A 20096-nucleotide genomic window follows, 5' to 3' on the forward strand; every position below is an offset into this window, starting at 1 on the left:
AATGTCCCTAGTTTCATGCATTTTTAATATTTCTTCTAAAACTCTGATGAAAAAAGGAATAATCTGCAATTGTAACACCTATACCTTAGGGGTATATCATAACATCATCCAAGATAATAGATTTTAAAAGTTAAATATATATTGAGTTAGAGCATTGCAACTTCAGACTACCATTGCCAGTATCATTCAAGTACTATGGGTGTAACCCTTATAAAAAGTTGAACTCTTAATGACTTTGTGACCAATCACTATCAGACTTTGAAAGAATAACATGATTTGCTGCTGATCACAATGCAAATGCTATTTTTGTAATGATTGTGAATTGAAGATGTAGTAACAAATCATTCATACTTAATATATACTGTGAACTGACACTTATAAAAAGTATTTTTAGAGGATTGGTATTATTGAATTCATCCAGAATACTTAAGATACTATGCAAATGACAACTGCCTTTGTCAAGCTGAACAAACTTGCTTGAGATTGCCGTACTGAATTTATCTCTTTATAAAAATGTGGTTGGTTACCCATTCGTTTTTTTCAAATGAGAAGTTTTAAAATGTAAGAAATATGTGCTCAATGAACTCTTAAAGTTTGTACTCCTTCAGCATACTTTAAAGTTTAGTTTATCAAATAGCATGGCACCATTTTAGCATCATTTACCGGGTTATATTAACTTTCTTGGCCTCATCAGGAATATGGTAAAGTCTGACTTCCCTGTTCATGTGAAGCTCAGAAATGTGAAAGTAAAGTAAGATTTCTAACTGCCCAGTGCATGGTCAGTCAAGCATTCACAAAAGCTCTTACCTGTAGTGCTCTCCTGGGTAGAAAACAAGATCGCTTACTGGATTAGATAGATATTTCTTGCATTTTCCTGTCCATAGTGGAGACTTAAAGAAAATATGTCTATAATAGACCCGGAGGAAATCTGCAGCTCCACAAATCAATAAAGGGGGAAGGTTTTTCTTAGATTATAGCAAGTTAAAAAAATTTAAACCAGGTTTGTTGAGATGTAATTTGCACTCTATAAAATTTCCCCATTGTAAGTGTACAGTTCAATGAGTTTTAAAAACAGAGAACACTTGATGAATTTGCATGTCATCCTTGTGCCTGGCTATGCTAATCTTCAGCAAGTTGTTCCAATTTTTGCTCAAATATGTGCTGCCAACTCAAGCACGCTAGGAATTTTAATTTTTGGCAGAAAATTGCAGCTTAATATTTTTGAAACACAGGAGAAAGTTACCACAGTATTTTTATAATGTATATTGTGTTTTATAATAATTTTAACATTGCTTTCATAACATTTGAGATGATACATACAATATACATAATCTTTATATTAGTTTTAGAATGTTGTTGCCATTCCTACTTAACAAGAGAGATTATAAAGGAATTATATGAGTAGGTACCTATTGGATGTGAAATATATTTTCACATACTTGACTCACATCACACTGGGAAAGGTTTTCTGTCAGGTGACGATGATCAATCAGTTGTGATTATAATAGATGTTATTTATTACAGTCTCTCAAAGCTACTCTAAGTTCTTTATATGTTGTATTTGATGCAGAACTTGTGGAAATTCGGTGAGATAAATGCTTTTATTTTCAGTATGTCATAGTCAAGGACACTGAGGTATAGTGAGATGAAACATTCTAAGGTCACAAAAATGATAGCAGCATTGAGACATGGTTCTAGAAGCCATCACATACTTGCTTCACAATTTCACCCTGAATATCCACTTTTCACAAGCAAAAGATTGGCTTTCAGTCAGAATTTTCTTTCTGCCGTAGAAAAGAGCTAAGGAAAGAATGGGAAGGGATGAGCCCATTACTATTTCAACCAATTTTTCTTATTTTTTTAAATAAATTTTAATTCTCAATTTTTTCTGTATAAATATATCTACTTCTAAACTGTCATGCTTTTAGATTTAGGGTTTAACTTACTAGTACAGCCTAATTCTTCAACGTTTAAAAATGTTTCAAGTAGGTTAGAAGTAAATAAGAACTGTAAACTCTAACAAAAGCAACTCTGTTTTTCAAAATGGATTTAGCTATAGGTTTCTGCCTGAAATTGCTTTCTTCAGCATGATCACACCCTTATGTCAGAGGGTCTTTTCAAAAACCCCTATCCTTTAAGTTCCTGTTTAAAACATTTACCTGATCTTCAATTAATCCTGGAGCGATAGCACAGCGGTAGGGCGTTTGCCTTACAAGCGGCCAACATGGCCGACCCGAGTTCGATTCCTCCTCCCCTCTCGGAGAGCCCGGCAAGCTACCGAGAGTATTCGATATGCCAGACACAGTAACAACAAAGTCTCCAATGGAGACGTTACTGGGCCCGCTCGAGCAAATCGACGATCAACGGGAGGGCCTTTACCTTTACCTTTTACCTGTTCAACTTGTTGCTCCAATGATCACCTAACCTAAATTTGGAGATATTTCTAATTCCAAAATGCAAATCTAGAGGACTTTTGCTTTAAGATCTACTTCATTATATTTGTACCTACCACTGAGAATAGTATTTCTCAAGGACTTAGGAGAAACAAAGAACATGGTATATGGACTATTTCCAAAGGCTTTAACACTGCATATTAAAAATATTAGATTAGCAATAATACTTTCTGAAGTCATTGATATCATTTGATTTTTCTCACCCCATTATTATTTCCCACTGTTAAAGTTATTCTCTGCCTATCTTATCTGACAATATGTTATTTCACGGTATATTATATCCCATATTTTCTCATTTAATTTTTTGCTTAGTTTTTGTTTGAGGGCCAAGCATGGCTTTGATCAGGGGTAATTCCTGGCTCTGCACAAGGGTATCACTCCTAACTGTTCTCAGAGGACCAGGTTTCGAACCCAGGTAGACCTCTTGCAGGACAGTTGCCTTACCCACTGTAATATCTCTTTGATCTCTCATTTAGTATTTTTTTCCTATGGACAATTATCTATTTATTCACCACCAATTCTTACGTCATGTCTGTAATTTTGGCTTCTGTAAAAGTAGGAACTCAAAGGAACCAGGTTTGTGGAACTAGTGCACACTGATCAAAGTTTGTCTCTGTCCTTAGAATCTGAAAATTTGTTTTGTGGGATAAAAATAATACTGGTTCATTCTTTTATTCTTAAGTATTTTAAGATATGTTACTTTATTTTCATTTGCCATGAATTACTGCTGTTGGGAAGACTGATAACATAATATTCTTTCCCTTATAAAGTCATGCATGAGCTTTACACGTTATTAATTAATTAATTAATTAATTTTTTGCTTTGGGGTCACACCCGGCGATGCTGAGGCGTTACTCCTGGCTCATGCACTCAGGAAACACTCCTGGCGGTGCTCGGAGGACCATATGGGATGCTGGGAATCGAACCTGTGTCAGCCATGTTGACTGCGTGCAAGGCAAATGCCCTACCCGCTGTGCTATCGCTCCAGCCCGTAAACCTTATTTATCAGGCATCTAAAACATTTTTTCTTCATCCCTGCCTGCCTATCTTCCTACCTTTCTCTGCCCACCTGGCTTCCTTTCTCTTCCTTATTTCATTTTTTCATTAGTTACTAAATTTTACTGGTATCTTGGTATTCATATAGATAATTTTTTCAGTGAGCTTTTAATAAGTAGTTTTAAATTTTTATTTTTGAAAAAAATCTTGGATTACATATTTGTTTACTTTGTATTTTGTCTCCTTTATTGTACTTTTCATGCATTCAAGATGTTATAACCATTTTAAAAATTTTTAGCTTACCCTTGAATTCTTTTCTTTCGTTTATTTCTGGTTTTTTAAATTTTTTATCTTTCAGCTTTGATTTTCATTAAAGTATTACCTGTTGTGTTTATTTCCTATTATTTTATTAATTGTTTTTCCCTGTCCACTGGAATTTTTTTTGTCTTAATTTCTTTTTTTTTATTTTTTATTTTTTTTTTAATTTTTAGTAAAACACCATGAGGTACAGTTGTAGATTTACAATTTTTTGTGCTTGGGTTTCGATTATACAATGATCAAATGCCCATCCCTCCACCAGTGCCCATTTTCCACCAATATGGATAATATCCCTCCCACCCCCATCCCTCCCATCTCACCCTGCCTCTGTGGCAGGGCAATCCCTTGTGTTCTATCTCTCCTTTTGAGTGTTGTGGTCTGCAAAAGAGGCTTTGAGTGGCAAGCATGTTCAGTCCATAGTCTACTTTCAACACACATCTCCGCTCCTGGGAGGATCCTCCAAACACCCTTCATTTGGTAATCCCTTCTCTATCTGAGCTGCCCTATCCCCTAGAATGCCTGGCTGGCCTCTGAACTATGGAGTAATCCTCCTTGTGTTGATCTCAGCTATTCTTGGGTATTAATCTCATATTTTGTTTCTTTATATTCCCCAGATGAATACAATCTTTCTATGTCTATCCATCTCTTTCTGACTCATTTCGCTTAGCATGATACTTTCCATGTTGTACCACTTGTATATAACTTTCATGACTTTATCTTTTCTAACAGCTACATAGTACTCCATTGTGTAGATGTACCAAAGTTTCTTTAACCAGTCATCTGTTCTTGGGCACACAGGTTTTTTCCAGATTCTGGCTATTGTAAAGAGTGCTGCAATGAACAAACAAGTGCACATGTCACTTCGACTATACATTTTTGCCTCTCTGGGATATATTCCCAGGAGTGGTATTACAGGCTCAAATGGGAGCTCAATTTCTAATTTTTTGAGATTCGTCCACACTGTTTTCCAGAAGGGCTGAACCAGTCGACATTCCCACCAACAGTGAAGGAGTGTCCCTTTCTCGCCACATCTGCGCCAGCATTGGTTGCTTTTGTTCTTTTGGATATGGGCCAGTCTCTGAGGTGTGAGATGGTATCTCATTGTGGTTTTGATCTGCATCTCCCTGATAATTAATGATGTAGAACACTTTCTCATGTGCTTTTTTGCCATTTGGATTTCTTCTTTGAGAAAATTTCTGTTCATTTCATTGCGCCATTTGTTGATGGGGTTGGATGTTTTCTTCTTGTGGAGTTCAACTTGTGGAGTTCAACCAGTATTTTGTATATCCTTGATATCAACCCCTTGTCAGAGGTGTGTTCGGCGAATATCCTTTCCCATTCTGTAGACTGTCTTTGTATTTTGGTCACTGTTTCTTTTGAGGTGCAGAAGCTTCGTAGTTTAAGATAGTTCCATTTATCTATCTCTGTTTTCACTTGCTCGGCCAGTGGCGTGGCATCTTTGAAGATACCATTAGCTTCAGTGTCATGGAGGGTTTTGCCAACTTTGTCTTCAATGTACCTTATGGTTTCTGGTTTGATGTTGAGGTCTTTAATCCATTTTGATCTTACTTTTGTACATGGTGTTAGGCAGAGTTCTGAGCCAACTTTTTTGCATGGGGCCGTCCAGTGATGCCAGCACAATTTGTTAAAGAGACTTTCCTTACTCCACTTCACATTACTTGCACCTTTATCAAAGATTAGATGATCATATGATTGAGGGGAGATGTCAGTGTATTCAACCCTGTTCCATTGGTCTGCAGTTCTGCCTTTGTTCCAGTACCATGCTGTTTTAATTATTACTGCTTTGTAGTACAGTTTGAAGTTCGGGAGGTTGATTCCTCCCATTTTCTTTTTCCAAGAATTTCTTTAGCAACTCGTGGGGGCTTATTGTTCCATATAAATTTCAGGAGTGTTTTCTCTATTTCTTTGAAGAATGTCATGGGTATCCTTATAGGGATTGCATTGAATTTATACAATGCTTTCGGGAGTGTTGCCATTTTGGCAATGTTAAGACTCCCGACCCATGAGCAGGGGATATCCTTCCATTTCCTCATGTCCTCTTTTATTTCCTGAAGTAGCGTTTTGTAGTTTTCTTTGTACAGGTCCTTTACTTCCTTAGTTAAGCTGATTCCTAGGTACTTGATTTTCTGGGGAACAATTGTGAATGGGATCATTTTTTTCATGTAGCTTTCTTCTCTCTCACTGTTTGCATATAGGAAAGCCATGGACTTTTGTGTATTGATTTTATAGCCTGCAACTTTACTATACAAATCTATTGTTTCTAGGAGTTTTTTGGTGGGGTTATTGCATTCTCTAAGTATAGTATCATATCATCTGCGAATAGTGAGAGCTTGATTTCTTCCTTTCCTACCTGAATGCATTTAATATCTTTCTCTTGCCTGATCGCTATTGCAAGCACTTCCAGTACTATATTGAACAGCAGTGGAGAGAGTGGGCATCCTTGTCTTGTCCCTGATCTTAGAGGGAAGGCTCTCAGTTTTTTCCCCATTGATGATGATGCTTGCTGTAGGCTTGTGGTAGATGGCTTTAACTATGTTGAGGAAAGTCCCCTCTATACCTATTTTGGCTAGGGTTTTCATGATAAAGGGGTGCTGGATCTTGGCAAATGCTTTCTCTGCATCTACTCATATGATCATATGCTTTTTATCTTTTCTTTTGTTGATATGATGGATTATGTTGATTGATTTCCGAACATTAAACCATCCTTGCATCCCTGGGATGAATCCTACTTGGTCATGGTGTATGATCTTTTTGATGAGTAGTTGGATTCTATTTGCTAGTAGTTTGTTGAGGATCTTTGCATCTGTTTTAATCAGGGATATCGGCCTGTAATTCTCTTTGTTTGTGGTATCTCTGTCTGCTTTTGGTATCACTGTGATATTTGCTTCGTAGCAACTGTTTGGAAGTGTTTTTGATATTTCAGTTTCGTGGAAAAGCTTAAAGAGGATTGCGAGTAAATCCTCTTTAAAGATTTGGAAGAATTCACTAGTGAATCCATCTGGGACAGGACTTTTGTGCTTGGGGAGACTTTTTATTATCATTTCAATTTCCTTGATGGTGATAGGTCTGTTCAGGTATTCCAGGTCTTCTTGGTTCAGCCTTGGGAGTCTGTAGGAGTCTAGGAATTTATCCATTTCCTCGAGGTTTTGATGTTCCGTGGCACAAAGCTTCTCAAAGTACTCCCTGAGGATCCTTTGAATTTCTGTAGTTTCTGTTGTAATGACCCCCTTTTCATTTCTGATTCGGTTTATTAGGGTTTTCTCTCTCCCTTTCTTTGTGAGTTTTGCTAGAGGCTTATCAATCTTGTTAATTTTCTCGAAGAACCAGTTCTTGGTTTCATTGATCTTTCGAATTGTTTTTTGGGTTTCCATCTCGTTAACCTCTGCTCTCAGTTTTATTATTTCCTTTCTCCTGTTCGGGTTGTGCTCTTTTTTTTTTTTTTGATCCTTCTCCAAGCTCTTAAGCTGTGAGGTTAGGTTACTTATGTGTTCTCACTCCTCCTTCCTGAGGAATGCTTGTAGAGCTATAAACTTTCCTCTTAAGACAGCTTTTGCTGTGTCCCATAAGTTTTGGTAACTCGTATTCTCATTTTTATTCGTTTCTAGGAATCTTTTGATTTCCTCTTTCATTTCTTTTCTAAGCCACTCGTTGTTCAATAGAGCACTGTTAATTCCCAGGTGTTTGATTTAGTTTTCTGCTTTTGTGTGTGATTTACTTCTATTTTCAGCGCATTATGGCCTGAGAAGATTGTTGATACAATCTCTATCTTCTTAATTTTATGGAGGTATGTTTTGTGGCTCAGCATGTGGTCTATCTTGGAGAATTTTCCATGTACGCTTGAGAAGAATGTGTATTCAGCTTTTTGAGGATGAAGTGTCCTGTATATATCTGCTACGTCTCTTTCTTCCATTGTTTCCCTCATATGAAGTATGTCCTTGCTAAGCTTGAGTCTGGTTGATCTATCCAGAGGTGACAAAGCGGTGTTGAAGTCTCCCACTAGTATTGTGTTGCTATTGATGTCTTTTTCCAAATCTATGACTAGTTGTTTTAAGTACTTTGCTGGTCTCTCATTTGGTGCATATACATTTATTATTGTAAGTTCTTCCTGTTGCACTGATCCTTTGATCAATAAGAAATGGCCTTCACTGTCTCTTATGACATTCTTCACTCTGAAATCTATGTGGTCTGATATTAGAATGGCTACCCCAGCTATTTTTATGGGAGCTGTTTGACTGTAGGATTGTTTTCCAGCCTTTGACTCTGAGTCTGTATTTGCTTTGACTATTGAGATGTGTTTCTTGCAGGCAGCGGAATGTTGGGTTCAATTTTCTAATCCACCCTGCCACTCTATGTCTTTTAATTGGTGCGTTTAGCCCATTGACATTGAGAGAGATTATTGTTATGTGGTCTTGTCCCATTGTTCTGTTGATATTTGGTGTGTTTTAGGGGCCTGTCTTGCCTTAAAGTAGCCCATTTAGTTGTTCTTGTAACCATGGTTTTGAGTCTATGAAGTTCCTGAGCTGTTGTTTGTCTGTGAAACTGTGTGTTGTTCCTTCTATTATGAATGAGAGTCTCACTGGGTAAAGTATTTTTGGAGAGGCATTTATTTCACTGAGTTTTTTCACTATGTCCCACCACTGTTTTCGGGCCCTGAGGGTTTCATCAGAAAAATCAGCTGTGAATTTTAAGGATGCTCCTTTGTAAGAGATTTCTTTCTTCGATCTTGCTGCTTTCAGAGTTTTGTTTCTGTCTAAGGTTTTGGTCATTTTGATCAGAATGTGTCTTGGGGTATTTTTATTCGGATTTCTTCTAGCTGGTACCCATCGGGCCTCCTGAATGTGGTCATAAGTTTTCTTCAGCTCTGGAAACGTTGTAGCAATGATATCTTTGACAGTTTCTTCTTCATCAAGATTTTCTTCCTTTCCCTCTGGGACTCCAATAATTCTTATGTTACCCCTCTTGGCTTCGTCATGATCTTCTCTTGCCATCTGTTCCCGAATTGTGAGTCTCTTTTCCATTTTCTGCTCTTTCCTGGAGAGTCTCTGAACTTGATCTTCGAGCTCACTGATTCTGTTCTCAGCAGCTGTTACTCTGCTGCTGAGGCCTTCCACTGAGCTTTTCAATTCGCCTACGAGATTTTTCAGGTCTGACATTTCTGATTGCATTTTCCTCATTTCTGCCTTCAGATCCTCTTGTCTTTTATTGGCACTGCTTTCCATTGTTTCTTTTAGATCCCGAAGCATCCTAAGTAGTTCCCTTCTGAATTCCTTGTCAGAGAGGTTGTGTAACACTACAGTACTGTTGATGTCTTCTGGGTTAGCCTCTTCAATAATAAAGTTTGGTGGGCTTTTGCATTGCTTTATCATTGTGACAAGTGTGGTTTAGTCCTTCACGTTTACTGTTACTATTCTGCTTGATCTGTAGTGTGAGTTGAGATAGGCTTATGAGTTATTGGCTACTGTGTTTCTAGTGGCGTAGCTAAGAGAGAGAAATTCCATCTAAGAAGGTAGCTTATGGTTCCTAGGGCATATGTAGTGAGAGAATATTTCACTCCGGAAAGTGTCCCTGCGCTGGTACCTGATTGGAAGGAGGAGAGGGGTCCCCTTTAGCTTTGTTGCCTAGCCGTGGGCTCAATTCCCATCCCGCGCAGATCAGGGGAAAAAACCGGCTGTGCTATGAGATCGAGCTAGCTGCGTGTGCCCAGAGAGTCCCAGGCCCTGGAAGCGAGCTGTACCTGATTGGTTGTTTTAATTTCTAATCTACAATTATATTCAGTGTTAGAGATATTGTTTCTGAAGTATTTTAGTTTTGATTTATATTTGTTCCTTTGTGTCTTGGTTGCATTTTCTAAAATGCTTCATAGCATGTTTTCATATTATAGGTTACTAGTTTATTGTGTTTTGTGGTCATATTTTTGTGTGTTTATTGTCTATAGTACATTATTCTGCTTTTTATTATGATAACTGCTTATGGGATATGACCTTGATACTTTTATGTTGCACATGTTTATGTGAAAATAAATTTTCCTAAGGCAGAGTTTAGGAAAGCTTATGTAACTTAACAGAACTCCCTCTTCTGTTGTTTTTGAGATGTTAAAAAAAACTGTGATAATGTGTTTTCTGGGATTTGATCTGGATTTTTTTATTCCTTTCTTTGTGTGGTTTCTATCTTGTTCAGTTTTTATTCTCCTTGAGCAATTTCTCCTCATTGTGGTTTCTAATTCAGGAAGTGGGCCCTGGGGAGTCAGTTCAGAGGGTTAAGAGGTGGTGTCCGTTCCTGGTAGTTCAGATTTGGGGAGGGGAGATTTTAAATTCACAAAGGTTTTTGTGAATTTATTTACAGCTGCTGTCCCTACACTGGCCCCTGCTTTTCAGTAAATATTTGTTGCCAGTTTCAGAGTTCTGTTGTTCAGCTCCCTATTACAGTGCTTGCCGCACCTTCCTTATGTAGAGATGCAGTGCCCTTGTGGTTATTTTCTAAGGCAGGGCCTTCCAAGCAGTGACCAAAGGGCCTGGGGCTACTCATCAAAGTAATTAGCCCATCAGGGGAAAAAATATAACAATTGAATTCAATGATGTGGTGCTGCTCTGACTTCTTATGCTGGGGGTTACAAGGCTGCTCAAAGGCTACACCTGGGTGTTACTGAGGGCAGTAGAGCTCTGCACCTCAAGCATACAGGTATATACTCCTGTATGTTGGGTTATCACCCCACCTGATATTTTGTAGCTTCTAGGCTTCTAGTGACTTGTCCCTGCAGTGTTTGGGGGGATTCAGAGAGACAACTGTTCCTCTAGTTTTGCTTTAAGTCCTATGACTTGTTTACTGGCTTTGGAATCTAAATGCTCTGCTCATATGTAAGAATTTGGTGAGATATAAGAACAGTGGTATAGTTATCACAGGCCAGTGTCATTTTATAACACGTGCCTATAATTGGGTATCAGGTAAGGACTATTCTTTGGAAATATTTTTAATATTCAACATATTAAAATGATCATATATTACTATGCGTTTATTAATGCATGCACTTAATATAGTAAGGTTAAAGTTTTGAGTTATTTAAAAAAATGTTAATGATCATTTATAGGCAATGCTCTTCAGAGAGATCCCACTTGATCCTTAAATCGTTTCATATAATTTTTACCTCAGAGTAAGGAGTATATTCTTTCTTTCTAAAGAGATAGAGCTTTCAGAATCATATTTCTTCCTGGAACAAGAATGATTTTGTGGGGAAAAATGCATAAATTGATTGAAAGCTGAGAGTTCACTTCCAAAAATCAAATTTGGAGTGATTTAAGAACCAGTTTTGTTGAAATTATGAAAGAATAAAAAGGAATGATAATTAAAAATCATTCCAGTTTCTTGGAGGATATTATTTTTCCTAGGAATGGGGTGTGTTTTGTAGGATGTCAGAGAATATTGGCCTGTTCATGACATTAGTCGTAGCAATTTCTGCACAAGAAGAAGGCTTACACAAGGATCTCTGAGTGCTGTAAAATGATTCAAATTGAAAAGTGAAGAAATGATTATATATAATTTCCCAGAAGATCGTGTATGCTCATAAATATGAGCTGCTATGGTGGTTCTTCATCCCAATCTCTGCAGATAAAGAGCTATTGCCACATGATTTGCTAAAGCTCTCTTACATCACTTTCTCAGGACAAAAAAACTCGTAATTGAAAACAGGCAGGTTTTGTTTGAGTTGCTATGATGACGAGCAGTAAGGTATAAAGAGCTAAAAGTGCTGATGAAATTGAAATCCTCCTTTTATTGGTCCTTTCTTGATAAGCTAATGTATACATTTGTTTTTCTAAAAAAAGAAGTTTTATAAAAAATCATACATAAACTCATACTCCTGTAGGAGAAAATCTCCTTTCTTTATGGTTAGATTTTGATATAGTATGTAAAAATTTTATAATAGATTATAAAAAATAAAATAAATAAATTTGACCTTCTTTATTATAATAGTTATCATATTGATTAAAATAAAACCAATATAAAGGTATTCTCTATGTAATATCATTTTAAAAGCTTGCATTAACTTTGTCTCATTCTAACATGTGTATTTATCAGCAGATTTTCATAGTGGACAAGGAAGTGTTTATGTTACCAAATGCATATCATCATGTTATTATATATATTCTTCAGTCTTGGGTTTTTTTGTTCATTCATTTGTTTTGGCTTTGGGGCCACCAGTAGTGCTGTGAGCTTACTCCAGAATTTATATTCAAGAATAATTCCTGGCAAGCTTTGTGAACCCTGTGGGTTGCCAGGGATAATACAAGGCAAACATTCTCCCCTCTGTACTACCACTCTGCCCTCACTCCACCCTGCAATTCTCAGTCTTAATTCATCTTATCTGTAAATAGATTTGGATTACTTTTCTTTTTGATAAAAAAGTTTTAATATTCAGTATTTATTCAAAATTAAAACTCAAAAAGTAAGCATAGAGAATTTATATCAACATAATATAAAGTAAAAGTAAAGGCCCTCCCATTGATCATCGATTTGCTCGAGCGGGCCCAGTAATGTCTCCGTTGGAGACTTTGTTGTTACTGTGTCTGGCATATCAAATACGTCATGGGGAGCTTGCCAGGCTCTGCTGTGCGGGCAAGATACTCTTGGTAGCTTGCCAGGCTCTCCGAGAGGGGCGGAGGAATCGAACTCGGGTCAGCCATGTTGGCTGCGTGCAAGGCAAACGCCCTACCACTGTGCTATCGCTCCAGCCCACAACATAATATATTATGGTATATAACAAGACACATTCTATGACTAATCTTATAACAAACATATCATAAGACATAACTTGTATTGTATACAGAAGTGGAAAATTTTCCATCATTCCTATAAGGTCAGAATCAAGACAAAAAGCCCATTCTTGTCACCCCTATACAATATAATACTGAAAGCCCTAGACTTAGAGCACAGGCACAGAAGAGAAATAAGCATTATATCAAGAAAGAAAAAGTGCAAATATCTATTTGTGATGGATATGAATATATGCACATAGAAATAAGCTAAAAATGTCAACTGAAGTAATATTACAACTAAAAGATAAATCTAGTCAAGTTCAAAGATTAAAAAAAGTATACAAAAATCATTGCTTTAGTATACACTAAAAATGAAGTCACGGTCACGGTCCTCCTGTTGTTCATCGATTTGCTCGAGCGGGCCCAGTAACGTCTCCATTGGAGACTTTGTTGTTACTGTGTCTGGCATATCGAATACTCTCGGTAGCTTGCCGGGCTCTCCGAGAGGGGCGGAGGAATCGAACTCGGGTCGGCCATGTTGGCTGCGTGCAAGGCAAACGCCCTACAGCTGTGCTATCGCGAAAAACAGTCTTGGCCGGAGAGGTAGTACAGTAAATCATTTGCCTTGCAATGGCTGACCCAGGATCAATGTCCAACTCCACATATGGTCTCCTGATTTGCATTACTTTGAAGGTAAAGGTAAGGTAAAGGCCCTCCCGTTGATCGTCGATTTGCTCAAGCGGGCCCAGTAACGTCTCCATTGGAGACTTTGTTGTTACTGTGTCTGGCATATCGAATACTCTCGGTAGCTTGCCGGGCTCTCCAAGAGGGGCAGAGGAATCGAACTCAGGTCGGCCATGTTGGCTGCTTGTAAGGCGAATGCCCTACCCGCTGTGCTATGGATATTAAATTTTATTTCTTCTCTTTAAAATACCTATGTGGATGTTCGTTCAAATAAAAAATAAAAGCTTAGTCACTGATTTTTGTATCAAAATCTCTGTCAGCATTTGGGAGCAGGGAATAAACTTTCTGCATGTAGATGTTTGTAAGTACACCTAACTGATAAGTTTATAAAGGGACTAATAATTGTTGTGCTCTGTAATTTTCTTAATTCGATGTGATTAATAAAAATAGAAAAATGAAAATAAACTTAAACATTTAACCTGCTGCCATTGGGAATTATCATTCTCAGTTTTCACATTTCTGATCATTACCTCAAACATTCCATGAGAACAAGCAAATTTGAGCTGAATTTTACTTTGCATATTCAACTCTATTTCACCTAAAGGTTACCAATATAATGTATTTGTTTATTTATTAATTAAGTAGCGTCTGTCGATTATATTTTTGGCTGAAACATTCTATAAATTTTATTTATATAGGTAAACATTTTAAAAATATCCTTATAAGGACTACTTGTGGAACTGCTGGGGGTGATCATGCAGAGCCAGGGTTCAATGTTGGGGCCTCATGTATGCATCACATGGAATAGAAAACAATCAGCTAGACAAATTCATTTACATTTGAGTCATATGTCTGCTCCCATGTAGGTGTCTATTTTTATGCAGAGCATTTTTGTTTTGTTTTGTGACTCTCTTGAGCTGATTGTTGTACTGCAATTCATAGGTCTGAATTTTTCAGTAACATTGAAATGGAATCTATTACCAAGAGTTTAACACATTTTTCATCATATGTAGAAAAGAGGGAAAACTGTTCTTACAAATTGAGAATGATGACTACTATTTAGTTTTATGAAAAACAAACTTATTTCTTTGGAAATGTGCAAAAAGTTACCTTTAAATGGACTAGATGATGAAAGCCTGAAAACGTTGAATTTCTTTTAGGTATCAGAAAATAAAGAGAACCCTTTGCAATATGAAACTTAAGGCTTGTCTGTAACTTCTCTTTGCCCACAGAATAGTGTGCTAGATTTATTTCAACCGTCCAGCCTTCCATCCTTCTCTCTTTATCCTTTAACATTAGAGGAGACATCTGAAGAGAAAACTCAGGGAGCACACATTTGATAGGTTTACCTTTAGGGCTTGAGAGAGAAAATAAATAAATCAATGACAGATTCCTATTTTCCAGTGATAAATTATAAGGAACTGAAAGAAAAATAATTTGACTCAAGGGATGACTCTTTGGTTTGATCAGAGAAAGTTAGTGATTCTGCCCGAAATTGAATTAGTAAAGAAAAATCTATATTAACATAGAGCATTAATAAGAGAACAAAAATTATCCTTTGATAGATTTTTGCCTTGATCATATATTTGCAGTGATTTAGTAAGGTATGAGGAATGTGTCTTAGTAGTATCGTAAAATTACTGGTGCTATAATTCATTTGGAAGATATATTGAAACATTGGCAAAGTTGATTGTTTTCTAGTCTTCTAGCCAGCGTTCTTGTTTTACAACATATGCTTTTTAGGACTGTCATCTTTTTAGAATTTAAAAAGGAAATAAAAATCAGGCCATTATCTGACTTTTGCTCCTGAGAAGCTAATGAACAAGAGTCATTACTCATAACAGAATAATTAATTGGGTTTCCACTCTGTGCCAGACAGTGAGCTGGGATCTGGGCTCACTTAGATAAGGAACGGTTCTTTTTCTCGTGGCACTCAGAGTGTAGAAAGAGACAGGTAAACAAATCATTGCCATATAAGTTGATAAATGCTATAATAAAGGTATGAACAGATGCCAGGAACGTAAAGAAAGGAGTTTCTGAGTGCCTCCAGCAGAAAGCAAGGGTAATCAGTGTAGCTAGCACAGGCTTAACAAAGCTGAAAATGAAGGAACCAGATAAACAACTTAAATTTATTAGTAAATCAAGGTTTGAAAAAGTTTGGATGAATACAGAATCCACTTGAGAAATACATTTTCCATGATGACAATGATTCTTAATTTTATCCTGAATACTTACTGGGCCCGCTCGAGCAAATCGATGATCAACGGGAGGGCCTATCCTGAATAAATAAAGGAAAATATCCATTGTATATTTAATAAATATAATACTTATAATAAAGCTTATAATAAAGCTCTGGGTTCAGAAATTTAGTACAGAGGTCAAGGTTCATATTTTGCATGTGACAGATCCTAGTTTGATTTCTAGTACCACAGTGTTCCCTAAGCAGAGCTGTGTACAATATTGAAGTCTCTGTGATGTAGTTCTGGAGGCCCCACAATATCTCCAGGATGGCCCAGCTAATCCCCTGCCACTGGAGGGTCTGAGAAACACAACTTTTGGTCTGCTCAGTGAATCCTGCTAAAAGTGAAAGAAAATGGGTTAAAAAAAAGTAACTGTTTAATTAGCGACCAATGGTATTTGACACCTGTTGAGTAAAATTTATACTTGAGTGTTGACAGGAATTGAAAAAAAAATGTTGAGGTTCCTATTGAGATATGGGGAAAATTTGGTGATGGTCATTATTTTTAAGAAGGGGGTCACTGACCAAGAATTGCCTAGAGGGAGGGCTTACCTAGTACAACACATATTGCTATATGCACTGCTATGTGATATGTAGTATATTACTGTGTAACTGAAGCTGACCATGTTTACCAATTAAATGGGTGAAAAGCAAATACTAGTATGCAATGAAATGTAGCTCAAGAAAAAGTATATTCCCACAGAAAACTAAATAAGATCAGCAATTCCAGATTGTTTTAATTGTCATCAAGTACCAAGTATCTTCCCATTATTCATCTTTAATATAAGCCTTTGTTATCAAAAATTATATTCAAAATCTGCAAGTATCATTCACTTATAAATCTGGTCTACATATCAAAGAAAACAAAGAAGGATATGATCTTTTTTCTTTTATCTCTTTCTTAATTGATGAGGCAAGTCTTCTGAGATCTTTAGAAGAAATTTGCAATGTCACATTGAAGAGAACTAACAATTTGGATGCAGAAAATTTCAATGGAGTTTGGGAGATGGATACAAATTTATTTTTGGTCTTTGTGGTTGGTATCAGGGTTTTTCATCCCACTAAAAGTGAGGGAAAGGGGATAGAAAAGTGACTGTTTAATTAGCAACCAATGGTGTCTTACAACTGTTGAGTAAAATTTAGACATGAGTGTTGACAGGAATTGAAAAAATGATGTGGTTTATATTGAAGTAGGGGAAAATTAGGTGATGATCATTATTTTTAAGGAGGAGGTCACTGCTGATTTCCACTCTAGAAATTTTAGTGAGATTTGCTATTAGGAGCACAAATTTAGTATGATAGGGAATACATAGTGAGGTAGATGTAGAAATTTCTTTCTTAATGTTACTGTGGTATGAAATCTAGATGGAAGCAGTTTATGATGGGGAAAATTAATTAACATCTCTTTATGGAAGAGGATGGGAGATAATTGATAAGATTGATAAGCTAAACAGGGGAAGTAAAATATAGGTGTGATTGATAGCTTTGAGTTCCTGGGTAGATTATAATAGAAGGATAAAGGGAAAGTAATTATTTCTAGTTCTAAATTCAGGATACAGAAGAAAGCTTATGGGGTTAAGGGGCCAAAAAGATAGCACAGGAGTGGGTTCTTTCCTTGCATATGCTTGCCCAAAATTTGATCCCCAGAACCTCATTTTGTCCCTTGAACAACACCAGGAATTGAACAGAGCCAGGAATATGCCTGTGAACAGAGCCAGGAATAAGCACTGAACACATGAGATGGGTCTCCCCACCCCAAGAATGTGTGAATAATCCAAGTTAGCCTGATGGTGCTCATTAAAGTCTAGCCTAAGTAGGCAGAACAATAGTATAGCTTGTAGAGAAGTTGCTTTTCATGAAGATGACCTGAGGTGGATCCTTGTTACCCCATATGGACCTTGGAACCGACCGGAAGCACTGCAGGGTGTTTTCCTCCAAACAAAAAAAATTAAAAATATTAAACTAGCACTAGAACTTGGCCATGAGCATTGATTCATTCGATTGCCTAACAACCCAAATTGGACGTTTACATTTGAATAGATGTGGCTCACTGCCAGCAGTTTCTATCTTCGTTGTCTACGCACCAACACCCAATTATGATGAAGGAGAAATTGAGAAGTTGTACATGGAGCTGGAGAAGTTCTAAAAAGAAGACCACACCTTTTACAAGAACATTGTGGGTGATTTTAATGCCAAGATAGGACCGAGAAGATCAGCCGATGAACTCCACATTGTGACCCATGGCCTAGAATGGAACAAACAGGGTGAGAGACTGAGTTCATCATGTTGACCAAGACTATTCATGGTAACTCAAGGTTCAAGAAGGCCAAATCTAAACGTTGGACATGGGAGTCTCCCGTTGGATGGTCCCACAATGAAATAGACCACCTCATATTCAATTGATTGTTTTGCATAACCGATGTCACTGTTGTACCAAAATTACAAACGGGAATCGGACCACCATCTCCTTCGTGCAAAATTCTACTTCATAGAGCGGGGAGAAAGGGCTGCAAAGTTTTTTTTTTTTATTAGTGAAATACCCTGAGGTACAGTTGTAGATTTACAAATATTTGTGCTTGGGTTTCGGTTATACAATGATCAAATACCCATCCCTCCACCAGTGCCCATTTTCCACCCCCATGGATAACATCCCTCTCCCCACATCCCCCCATCCCATCCTGCCTCTGTGGCAGGGAATTCCCTTTTGTTCTCTCTCTCGTTTTGGGTGTTGTGGTCTGCAAAAGAGTCATTGAGTGGAAAACATGTTCAGTCCATAGTCTGCTTTCAACATGCATCTCCCCTCCTGGGAGTATACTCCAGAAACCCTTTATTTGGTGCTCCCTTTTCTATCTGAATTGCCCTTTTCCCTAGAATACCTGGCTGGCCTCTAAGCTATGGAGTAATCCTCCTGGTGTTGATCATAGCTGTTCTTGGGTATTAATCTCATATTTTGTTATTTTATATCCCCCAGATGAATGCAATCTTTCTATGTCTATCCCTCTCTTTCTGACTCATTTCGCTTAGCATGATACTTTCCATATTGTACCACTTGTATGTAAATTTCATGACTTCATCTCTTCTAAGAGCTACATAGTACTCCATTGTGTAGATGTACGAAAGTTTCTTTAACTAGTCATCTGTTCTAGGGCACTCAGGTTTTATCGAGATTCTGGCTTTTGTAAAGAGTGCTGCAATGAACAAACAAGTGCACATGTCACTTCGACTATACCATTTTGCCTCTCTGGATATATTCCCAGGAGTGGTATTGCTGGGTCAAATGGGAGCTCAATTTCTATTTTTTTGAGAATCGTCCATACTGTTTTCCAGAAGGGCTGAACCAGTCGACATTCCCAGCAACAGTGAAGGAGTGTCCCTTTCTCGCCACATCCGCACCAGCATTGGTTGCTTTTGTTCTTTTGAATGTGGGCCAGTCTCTGAGGTGTGAGATGGTATCTTATTGTGGTTTTGATCTGCATCTCCCTGATGATTAATGATGTAGAGCATTTTCCAATGTGCTTTTTTGCCATTCAAATTTCTTCTTTGATTAAGTTTCTGTTCATTTCATTGCCCCATTTTTGATGGCATTGGATGTTTTTCTTCTTGTGAATTTCAACCAGTATTTTGTATATCCTCGATATCAACCCCTTGTCAGATTTGTATTCGGTGAATATCCTTTCCCATTCTGTAGGCTGTCTTTGTATTTTGCTCACTGTTTCTTTAGAGGTGCAGAAGTTTCTTAGTTTAAGATAGTCCCATTTATCTATCTCTGTTTTCACTTGTTCGGCCAGTGGGGTGGCATCTTTGAAAATACCTTTAGCCTCAATGTCATGGAGGGTTTTGCCAACTTTGTCTTCAATGTAGCTTATGGTTTCTGGTCTGATGTGGAGGTCTTTAATCCATTTTTATCTTACTTTTGTACATAGTGTTAGGCAGATTTCTGAGCCCATTTTTTTGCATGTGGCCATCCAGTGATGGCAGCACAATTTGTTAAAGAGGCTTTCCTTACTCCACTTCACATTTCTTGAACCTATATCAAATATTAGATGATCATATGATTGAGGGGACATGTCAGTGTATTCAACCCTGTTCCATTGGTCTACAGTTCTGCCTTTGTTCCAGTACAATGCTGATTTAATTATTACTGCTTTGTATTAGAGTTTGAAGTTAGGGAGGTTGATTCCTCCCATTTTGTTTTCCCAAGAATTGCTTTAGTTATTCGTGGGGGCTTATTGTTCCATATAAATTTCAGGAGTGTTTGCTCCATTTCTTTGAAGAATTTCATGGGTATCCTTATAGGGATTGCATTGAATTTATACAATGCTTTCGGGAGTATTGCCATTTTGACAATGTTAATTCTCCCGACCCATGAGCAGGGGATATCTTTCCATTTCTTCATGTCCTCTTTTATTTCCTGAAGTAGCGTTTTGTAGTTTTCTTTGTACAGGTCCTTTACTTCCTTAGTTAAGCTGATTCCAAGGTACTTGATTTTCTGGGGCACAATTGTGACCGGGATTGTTTTTTTCATGTTGCTTTCCTCTCTCTCACTGTTTGCGTATAGGAAAGCCATGGACTTTTGGGTATTGATTTTATAGCCTGCAACTTTACTATACAAGTCTATTGTTTCTAGGAGTTTTTTGG

The 20096-nt window shown here is 37.4% G+C and overlaps 1 non-coding gene across 1 annotated transcript; it reads right to left on the bottom strand.

Moving 5' to 3' along the window:
• Window positions 1-1067: 1067 nt before the first annotated feature.
• On the bottom strand, window positions 1068-1177 carry LOC130020817 (U6 spliceosomal RNA). Its single transcript, XR_008792024.1, has one exon. It is a non-coding gene; the product is annotated as a U6 spliceosomal RNA (small nuclear RNA).
• Window positions 1178-20096: the final 18919 nt, after the last annotated feature.

The sequence above is a fragment of the Sorex fumeus genome, unplaced genomic scaffold (assembly GCF_029834395.1).
Source record: "Sorex fumeus unplaced genomic scaffold, SorFum_2.1 ptg000013l, whole genome shotgun sequence".
NCBI lineage: Eukaryota > Metazoa > Chordata > Mammalia > Eulipotyphla > Soricidae > Sorex > Sorex fumeus.